This window comes from Rana temporaria, chromosome 5 (genome assembly GCF_905171775.1).
Source record: "Rana temporaria chromosome 5, aRanTem1.1, whole genome shotgun sequence".
Taxonomy (NCBI): domain Eukaryota; kingdom Metazoa; phylum Chordata; class Amphibia; order Anura; family Ranidae; genus Rana; species Rana temporaria.
In genome coordinates, this window is record NC_053493.1 from 419,909,065 (window position 1) to 419,917,973 (window position 8,909).

Genomic DNA, 8,909 nt, shown 5'->3' on the forward strand with positions numbered 1-8,909 from the left:
AGCCACTGTGCCATCAATTTTCACCACTGTGCCATGCCATCAAACGCAGCCACTGTGCCATCAATTGTCACCACTGTGCCATGCCATCAAACGCAGTCACTGTGCCATGCCATCAAACGCAGCCACTGTGCCATCAATTTTCACCACTGTGCCATGCCATCAAACGCAGCCACTGTGCCATCAATTGTCACCACTGTGCCATGCCATCAAACGCAGCCACTGTGCCATCAATTGTCACCACTGTGCCAATTGTCGCCACTGTGCCCTTTAATTGTCGCCACTGTGCCTTTTAATTGTCGCCACTGTGCCTTTTAATTGTCGCCACTGTGCCCTTTAATTGTCGCCACTGTGCCCTTTGTCGCCACTGTGCCCATTGTCGCCACTGTGCCCATTGATGCCACTGTGCCAATTGTTGCCGCTGTGCCCTGTAAAATGCCCCTCCCCCGCCCAGCACTTACCTTTCTGGGGGTCAGCCACCCTCCTTCCACGTCCCTCGATGTCTTCTCCCGCCCTCGATGATGCTTCAGCCAATCAGGATACCGATAACCAGAACCGGTGAACCTGATTGGCTGAGACGCCTGTCAGTCTTATCTAAGGAACACACCCCCGTACGTCCCTTAGATGAGTATCTGGAAGCGGAATACAGCCGCTGGCTCTGATAGGCACTTCCACACAGCCAACCAGCTGCCGTTATTCAGACGGCCGGCGCTCACCATCCGGCCGGCTACCTGAATAGTCGGCGGCAACAATACATAGATTCATGCAATGCACGAATCTATGTATTGTAATCAGTGGCGGTGCGAGAGCCAGAGGGGGCGGCGCTCCGGCGCCCTCTATGGATGCACCGCAACTGGTCCTCCTGTTCACCATCCTGACAACATTTATTGTGGTTCCAGGAGAAGTAGATGAGTCTGGGAACTACAAAAAGAGATGCACTCTGCAAGTATTGTAAAGGTGTTTCAGTGACCACCCAGATCACTTTTATTAAATAGTTCTAAGCATGCGCAAACAAAATAGAAACAGGCTCAGCTTACATTGGTGATCAGTGAGAAGAATGTTCCTTACATTGGTGATCAGTGAGAAGAATGTCCCTTACATTGGTGATCAGTGGGAAGAATGTCCCTTACATTGGTGATCAGTGGGAAGAATGTCCCTTACATTGGTGATCAGTGAGAAGAATGTTCCTTACATTGGTGATCAGTGAGAAGAATGTTCCTTACATTGGTGATCAGTGAGAAGAATGTCCCTTACATTGGTGATCAGTGAGAAGAATGTCCCTTACATTGGTGATCAGTGAGAAGAATGTCCCTTACATTGGTGATCAGTGAGAACAATGTTCCTTACATTGGTGATCAGTGAGAAGAATGTCCCTTACATTGGTGATCAGTGAGAAGAATGTCCCTTACATTGGTGATCAGTGGGAAGAATGTTCCTTACATTGGTGATCAGTGGGAAGAATGTTCCTTACATTGGTGATCAGTGAGAAGAATGTCCCTTACATTGGTGATCAGTGGGAAGAATGTCCCTTACATTGGTGATCAGTGAGAAGAATGTCCCTTACATTGGTGATCAGTGAGAAGAATGTCCCTTACATTGGTGATCAGTGGGAAGAATGTTCCTTACATTGGTGATCAGTGGGAAGAATGTTCCTTACATTGGTGATCAGTGAGAAGAATGTTCCTTACATTGGTGATCAGTGAGAAGAATGTTCCTTACATTGGTGATCAGTGGGAAGAATGTCCCTTACATTGGTGATCAGTGAGAAGAATGTCCCTTACATTGGTGATCAGTGGGAAGAATGTTCCTTACATTGGTGATCAGTGGGAAGAATGCTCCTTACATTGGTGATCAGTGGGAAGAATGTCCCTTACATTGGTGATCAGTGGGAAGAATGTTCCTTACATTGGTGATCAGTGAGAAGAATGTTCCTTACATTGGTGATCAGTGAGAAGAATGCTCCTTACATTGGTGATCAGTGAGAAGAATGTCCCTTACATTGGTGATCAGTGAGAAGAATGTTCCTTACATTGGTGATCAGTGGGAAGAATGTCCCTTACATTGGTGATCAGTGGGAAGAATGTTCCTTACATTGGTGATCAGTGGGAAGAATGTTCCTTACATTGGTGATCAGTGAGAAGAATGTCCCTTACATTGGTGATCAGTGGGAAGAATGTCCCTTACATTGGTGATCAGTGAGAAGAATGTTCCTTACATTGGTGATCAGTGAGAAGAATGTTCCTTACATTGGTGATCAGTGGGAAGAATGTCCCTTACATTGGTGATCAGTGAGAAGAATGTCCCTTACATTGGTGATCAGTGGGAAGAATGTTCCTTACATTGGTGATCAGTGAGAAGAATGTCCCTTACATTGGTGATCAGTGAGAAGAATGTCCCTTACATTGGTGATCAGTGGGAAGAATGTTCCTTACATTGGTGATCAGTGGGAAGAATGTTCCTTACATTGGTGATCAGTGAGAAGAATGTTCCTTACATTGGTGATCAGTGAGAAGAATGTTCCTTACATTGGTGATCAGTGGGAAGAATGTCCCTTACATTGGTGATCAGTGAGAAGAATGTCCCTTACATTGGTGATCAGTGGGAAGAATGTTCCTTACATTGGTGATCAGTGGGAAGAATGCTCCTTACATTGGTGATCAGTGGGAAGAATGTCCCTTACATTGGTGATCAGTGGGAAGAATGTTCCTTACATTGGTGATCAGTGAGAAGAATGTCCCTTACATTGGTGATCAGTGAGAAGAATGTTCCTTACATTGGTGATCAGTGAGAAGAATGCTCCTTACATTGGTGATCAGTGAGAAGAATGTCCCTTACATTGGTGATCAGTGAGAAGAATGTTCCTTACATTGGTGATCAGTGGGAAGAATGTCCCTTACATTGGTGATCAGTGGGAAGAATGTCCCTTACATTGGTGATCAGTGAGAAGAATGTTCCTTACATTGGTGATCAGTGGGAAGAATGTCCCTTACATTGGTGATCAGTGGGAAGAATGTTCCAATCCTTACATTGGTGATCAGTGAGAAGAATGTTTCTTACATCACAACATTGTATCCAGGGTACCCCCTATCCCTGGGATTCTGAAGGGTCTCTGCCTCCAGTAAGCTCCATAACACCCCAGTACCGGCCCCACCCATGAGGAACGAGTCATCCATGCTGAACCAAGACACAGCTGTGCTTGATGGAAACTGTCCATTTTAAATACATGAGAACAATTATTTCAGTCGGCTCCGTCTCTAAGTGAAGTAGGTAGATTAGATGCACTTAGTCTTTTCCTACTTCCAATTCAATAACTGTAATGAATCCATAATCTGACCGCACAATGCTCCAGGATTCCTGTACCCCCCAGCCCCCCCCCCCCTTCCATCTCCATGGGCCGTATACTGGAACGTCCGATCCTCTGGGTGGAGGGCGATGTTCACACTGCATTGAGCACTTCAATTCAATAGGACATCTTCATGAATGAAACATTCAGCTTCATTTATAAAACGTTTTCCCGTCTCCTCATATCAGACACAACGAGCGCAGCCCGGCTTTGTTCTCATCCGCTGAAATGAAACTTTCAGTAAGTGACTCGGACACATCGGCTTCCATGTACTTTGTGTCTTCTTCTGGAAATGCAAAGTTCACTTGGCGGGGCGGGTAAAGGGTTTTTGACAGAGATGATGCAATCTCCTTCCGGATGAATGTGCTTTTTATATAACCTGCCGGCTCAGAGACGGGGAAACCGAGTACGACGTATCTCCAAATAAACTCATGAAGAAGGGAGAAAGAAGGAATGAATAAAGGACAAAGGAAGAAAAGAAATGAAGAAGATGAAGAAAGAGAAGGAAAGAAATGAAGAAGATGAAGAAAGAGAAGGAAAGAAAATGAAGAAAGAGAAGGAAAGAAATGAAGAAAGAGAAGGAAAGAAATGAAGAAAGAGAAGGAAAGAAATGAAGAAAGAGAAGGAAAGAAATGAAGAAAGAGAAGGAAAGAAATGAAGAAAGAGAAGGAAAGAAATGAAGAATGAGAAGGAAAGAAATTAAGAAGATGAAGGAAAAGAAGGAAAGAAATGAAGAAGATGAAGAATGAGAAGGAAAGAAATGAAGAAGATGAAGGACGAGAAGAAAATAAATAAAGAAGATGAAGAAAGAGAAGGAAAGAAATGAAGAAGATGAAGAATGAGAAGGAAAGAAATGAAGAAGATGAGGACAAGAAGGAAAGAAATGAAGAAGGTGAAGGATGAGAAGGAAAGAAATGAAGATAATGAATGACGAGAAGGAAAGAAATGAAGAAGATGAAGAATGAGAAGGAAAGAAATGAAGAAGATGAAGGATGAGAAGGAAAGAAATGAGGATGATGAAGAACGAGAAGGAAAGAAATGAAGAGGGTGAAGGACGAGAAGGAAAGAAATGAAGAGGATGAAGGACGAGAAGGAAAGAAATGAAGAGGATGAAGGACGAGAAGGAAAGAAATGAAGAGGATGAAGGACGAGAAGGAAAGAAATGAAGAGGATGAAGGACGAGAAGGAAAGAAATGAAGGTAATGAAGGACGAGAAGGAGGGAATGAAGAAGATGAAGGACGAGAAGGAAAGAAATGAAGAAGATGAAGGACGAGAAAGAAAGAAATGAAGATAATGAAGGACGAGAAGGAAAGAAATGAAGAGGATGAAGGACGAGAAGGAAAGAAATGAAGAGGATGAAGGACGAGAAGGAAAGAAATGAAGATAATGAAGGACGAGAAGGAGGGAATGAAGAAGATGAAGAACGAGAAGGAAAGAAATGAAGATAATGAAGAACGAGAAGGAAAGAAATGAAGGTAATGAAGGACGAGAAGGAGGGAATGAAGAAGGAAGAAAGTGCCGAAGAAGGGAGAAAGAAGGAATGAATAAAGGACAAAGGAAGGAAAGAAATTAAGAAGATGAAGAAAGAGAAGGAAAGAAATTAAGAAAATGGACAAGAAGGAGGGAATGAAGAAGGAAGAAAGTGCTAAAGAAGGAAGTAACGGAAGGAAGAAGGATGGAAGTTAATAAAATTAATAAAAAAAGAGAAAATTAGAGTAGAAGAAGACTAAAGGTTCGTACACACGGTCGGACATCCAACAAAATTTCCCTTGGATTTTTGACTTAATTGATTTGTCCGATCACACCCATAGCATACACACACTCGGACTTTTTCCTCAACCAACACGAACGTAGTGACGTTTTAACGTACGGCCACGCGATTCAAAGAGGAAGTTCAAGTTTCGTACGTCCCGCGTTGCGTTCCATCAGCTACTATATAGTTAGTTTACGTTTCGTGTGAGTGCTTTCCCGATTTCCATTTTCGTGCCTTTTTGCTCGTTACTTTGCGTGCGTTCGCTCGATAACGAGATGTTGCGGAATCCAGCGAGAGAACGGGCTGTTTATGGTCTTGGAGTTCTGGCTATTGCTCAAGCCCGGACCAGGACCAGGAAGAGGAGGACTGTTTGGACCAAAAATTGGTTGCTTCATCGGGACCAATTTTCACATATGGCATTGCTGAGGGAGCTGCAAGAAAATAATCCGAATGATTTTCGGAACTATCTTCGGATGTCAGATGCCTGCTTCCAGCGTCTTCTAAACTTGCTGTCCCCATATATTAGCAAGAAGGACACCTGTATGAGGCCTGCTATTCCTGCAGAGCAACGGCTCATAGCCACTTTGCGATATTTGGCGACAGGGAGAAATCTACAGGACATAAAGTTTACTACTGGGATCTCTCCCCAGGCTCTGGGACACATAATTCCGGACACTTGCTGTGCCATTATTCAAGTCCTGCAGAAGGAATATATTCGGGTAAGTTTTTTTCTTTGTTTTCACATTTGATACACTTCATGATTTATCCAAAATATTTTATTAGTACTTTGTCTTATTTGTATATATTATGTTATTGTCTACCCTCTGGTGTGACAGTCACAAAAACCCAAGTCGGTTGCAACCTGATCCTTCCTTGGTTCACCATATTGGTCCCATGGAAAAGGAGAGAGTTCTTACCACTTGCCAAGCTTTAAGCATTTAACATTATCTACACAAAATGTATTTAATCTGCCACCAGAGGGAGTCATGAAGCATATTATTTGCTCTGCTTCTTAATTGTTATTCCACAAATGTTTGGATATATTTTAGTGTTCTCTTGCCCCTATAATGTATGTTTTCAAAATGCTGATAATATTTTGTGCTCAAGTCTTAACTAATTTTTCTTTGCTTCACTCCACAGTTTCCTTCAAACCGTGAGGAATGGCAGGATGTTGCAGCCCAGTTTGCCAATCAGTGGAATTTTCCCAACTGTGGGGGTGCCATTGATGGCAAACATGTCCGAATTGTTCCTCCACCGGCCTCAGGCTCTTTTTTTTATAATTATAAGGGCTTTAACAGCATAGTTCTGCTTGCTATTGTTTCAGCAAATTATGAGTTTTTATATGTTGATGTCGGTATGAATGGTCGTCATTCTGATGGAGGTGTCATGGCTCATACCGAATTCTATCAGCGTCTTACGTCTGGCACCTTACATTTGCCACCTGCGCAGGACAACGTGGAGGGCCTCAACTTTGTATTTGTGGCAGATGAGGCGTTTGCTCTTGGGGAACATCTTTTGAAGCCCTTTCCAATGAGGAACCTCACTCGTGAGCAACGGATATATAACTACAGACTATCTCGTGCCAGAAGGGTGGTTGAAAACGCCTTTGGCATTTTGTCATGTCGTTTTAGGCTTTTTCTGACTGCCATTCACTTGGCGGAATACAAAATAAATCATGTTGTTTTGTGCTGCTGCATCCTCCATAATTTTCTACGGAGGAATGCTGCTAACTACATAGGTTCCGGGCATACTGATGACCCCTCAGGTGGACGTCCAGCTGAAGATGCAGTGATGCCAGCCCTGCAACAAACTCGACCTGCTGTCTCCTCCCAGAATGCCCGTCTGGTGCGGGAGCAATATATGGAGTATTTTGTGGGTAGAGGGGCAGTGCCTTGGCAGCAAGATGTCCTTTAGTTTTTTGTGAACCTTTATGATGTTCCTTTTGAAAACCTTAAATTCGTTTCCAAGATGCTGTTATGTTTGTTTATTACTATTATTTTACTGATTAATGAAATGTTGCTGTGATTACCATTAAATATTTTAAAACAACCAAATGTTTAATTAGCCTTTCTAAAGTTACAAACAGCTATGTGTATTATTATTATGCCTTTTTGTTTCTGATACACACCTTTTCCATATGCAAATATACTGGTAGTAGTGATCAGATAAATAATAATCCACAAAATGTTTCAAAAAATATATTTGTTCAATCCTGCACAATCCAATGTCACTTTTTGGCAGTTTACAAAATCAAAAAACATTGGTAGTTCAGGAATAACACAATTGTGTATTTTTTGGGTTAAATGCTAAACATGCATCTTTTCAAACTCAGCCCTAGACATTGCAAACTTTTTTACATCAAAATTTTTCCTTTTTCAGCTTTCTTCACGCAACAAATAAAAAATTAGCAATGTAAATGTCTGTCCAGATGCACTTCTGTTCATTCTGTGTTCCATTTTTGGGTGTGGCAAAAATGCATGCACAGTGGTCTCCATGCGCCCCGTGGGTTGTGGTTGGCTGTAGCTCACAACATGTAGTTAGCCCTATCACCGGAAACGGACTACCATGTTGTGAGCTAGAGCCGACCGGAACCATAATGGAGTGCATGTCAAACCCTGTGCCTGCATCTTTGTCGCATACAAAAATGCACACCAAAATGAATGGAACTGCGTCTGATGTGAACTGACCCTTAGCACAGTCTTTAGCAACTCTCCTTCTCCTGGTGCAATCCCAGGGTCAGAATGACAAGTTGTTCCACTTTTGGCCTCGATACATTGGGCATTTCTATATGTGCATTTTTGTATGATTTTAAGGTCAAGCCCTTAAAATATTACAAAATGACATTTGTAGGCACCAGGAGAAGAAGAGTGGATAAACACTCAGCTGAGACCCTGAAATCACACATAAAGATAGTCATTTTGTGGTAATGACCAACCATTAAAAAAATTTTTTGGAGAAAAAACTCAGATTTTACAAAATGTGCGTAGTGCAAATAGAATTAGTGCAAATTCTTTGAATTATCACAAACTGAGCATGTGCAAACAAGGCTAATTACAAATATTTCCATGATAAAACCTTGAACACGAGGGAACATTTGTAATTATAAAACAACGATAGAAAAAAACTAAAATTTTGCTAACAGGTCGTAATAATCCCGGATTCGTCTCTGAACACCAGTGGCAGCCTCCTTGAGATTTTCCAGCTCTGTCATTGCCTGCAGCATATCAGCACTGATCCGACCAATAGTGCATCCTGGTAGTTGGTGGCCTTGGAAAAAGACAAAAATTTATTATGTGTTTGATGGTGAAGTGACTGAGGCAATCCCAAAATAAACCAAAATGTTACAATGGGGTCTATTTTCTTGAAATACTTACCTAAACCTAGACACTCAATTAGTCCTAACAACCTTTTTCATCTTCATAATACACCTACACTACTAGTGAATGTACAGATAATACTCTGTAAATCTTGGGCCAGGTGCATATCCATGTGTCTTCAAATGCATCTACCTAAACACCACTGCCACCTCTCCCTTCTACATGCTCAAATGTTGAATACACTAAATAATTTGCTATTGTGGTGTAGGCGTGTGTGGTGTGGACCTAGAAAAAAAAACAGGTGTTGATTTTGCAAGGCACATGTTCCAAAAACTTACTGGGGCAAACAACAACCTCCGAAGGCTCATCTTGCATTTCTTGCACTCCTTCACCCTCAGCATATCTGGTGTCTGGGGATGTGCTGTCGACTGGTGGCTCTTTGCTGGGTCCGGCACTATCCTCCAAATCCTGCAAAGGTTGGTGTTGAGCACACTCACA